Below are 1,768 nucleotides of genomic sequence, written 5' to 3' on the forward strand. Positions count from 1 at the left end.
TAAATGACACATGAAATGACAAGTTTACCCTTGCCACTTAGAAGCACCTAAGTCAAGTCAAGTTCACTGTCATTAGCTTCACCCGGCTACAATCCCTCACACACGGGAACACCAAGCGGGACAGGAGGTAGATGGCCTCGTCGCTCCGGCGCACCAACCGATGTAGGCCTTCCTTACCGGCACGCCACACGAGCATATGCTGCGGTGGACTGCGCTGTGCAGGGTTGTCCGCGTCCACATGACGGATCTCAAGCAGACGGCGAGCTGTGACCTCAATCTGCACAAGCTGATCGATGGTTCCGGCTGGTGAAATTGATCAAGGCAGGGGCGGCCAAGGCGCAGCTGACGAGAGCTTTCGTACGTTGGGCGAGCCCGTGGTGGAGTATTGGTTTAGAATGCTAGATGGATTCCCTCAAATGCAGCGCATATAAGTGAAAAGCTACTCCCTCCGTTCTGATTTACTCATCGTGGTTTTAGTTCAATTTTGAACTAAAACCATGATGAGTAAATCGAACAGAGAGAGTAGCTCACAAACACACGAGCAACTCGATTGATGCTCGTCTCTAGCCTCTTAATACGTCACCCTTAATTTAGCTCGAAACAAGAAATATGGACTACACTGATAGTACTACTACTTACTATCTGCCGATGACTAGCCTTTCAATACAAAGAATTCTTTGGGATTTAAGTTTTTGGCTAGCTTTTCCGGATCTAGGCTTTGTCTACGGATTAGAGACACCCTTAGGCGTTGAACTTGAGGTATCTTGTGCTTGTGCTTCACAATCAAAAGATAGTATATGTTGAATTTTAGATGTAGAACCAACTAGCTAATCCAAAAGATCAAACTCCTAAAGAAAGATGCACAATCCTATATTTAAGTCATACTAGAAATGATCCTTGGGATCATCATTCAGTGAAATAGTCGAGATACTGAACCCATTTCCGGAGTCGGCACCAGCGTTCCTAGTGTAAAACGTTGACGCTGGCTTTGACGGGGCACCGAGGGACACCATGTCGCTTCCAAGCATCATGCCCACCGCAGACATCACCGGCCTGTCCACCGGGTTCTCCTGGACGCACATTAGCCCGACCTGCATGCACCTCCTCGCGTCGCTCTCCGAGAAGCTGTTGTTCATACACGGGTCCATCATCTCCAGCACCGTTCCAGACGTCCAATGCTGCCAGATCTGCACGGACAATTTTTTATTTTTTGCAACAAGTTAGTCATTTGTGGCAACTGTCTAGATATAATAGCGATGGAGCGCAACAGAGTAAATTGCAAGAACGAAATCACCACTTTAAAGGCTAGGTTAGCAGAAAACACTACTATACATTTTTTTGGCAGAAAACAACATGTCTAGCGTAATTTTTTTTGCAAATAACACTAGTCGGCAGATTAGGGTCGGTTGAACGCGTTTATGACATGTGGGTCCCGTATTTTGCTGACGTGGCATAACATCTTCCAGAGATGGCGTTAGAGGGGTTCTTTTTGCCAAAAACACCTAAAAAAAACAACCTACCTCACCTGCCCCCACCCGACACCTGATCCGGTGAGATCCGCCCCTGTCCTGCTGCTGCTCCGGCGTGGTCGCAGTTGCTGGAGAAGGTCGGGCGCGCGAGGGTGTCGGCGACGAGCCCAACCCTTCCTCTACTCCTACAGGCCGCCTGGATCGACCATGTACGTCGCGCCGTGGATGAGCGCGGCTATCGCCATCGACGAGCGCCAAGGACGTCGGCTCGCAGAGGCGCGCCGCCACCCACGAGGGCG

At 49.7% G+C, this 1,768-nt stretch overlaps 1 long non-coding RNA gene across 1 annotated transcript; it reads right to left on the reverse strand.

Annotated features, from left to right (window-relative positions):
- Positions 1–564: 564 nt before the first annotated feature.
- Positions 565–1,734, reverse strand: LOC125531600. Its single transcript, XR_007293354.1, has 2 exons — positions 1,521–1,734; positions 565–1,187 (listed from the first exon to the last, which is right to left on the reverse strand). It is a non-coding gene; the product is annotated as an uncharacterized LOC125531600 (long non-coding RNA).
- Positions 1,735–1,768: the final 34 nt, after the last annotated feature.

This window comes from Triticum urartu, unplaced genomic scaffold (assembly GCF_003073215.2).
Source record: "Triticum urartu cultivar G1812 unplaced genomic scaffold, Tu2.1 TuUngrouped_contig_7581, whole genome shotgun sequence".
In the NCBI taxonomy this organism is placed as follows: Eukaryota; Viridiplantae; Streptophyta; class Magnoliopsida; order Poales; family Poaceae; genus Triticum; species Triticum urartu.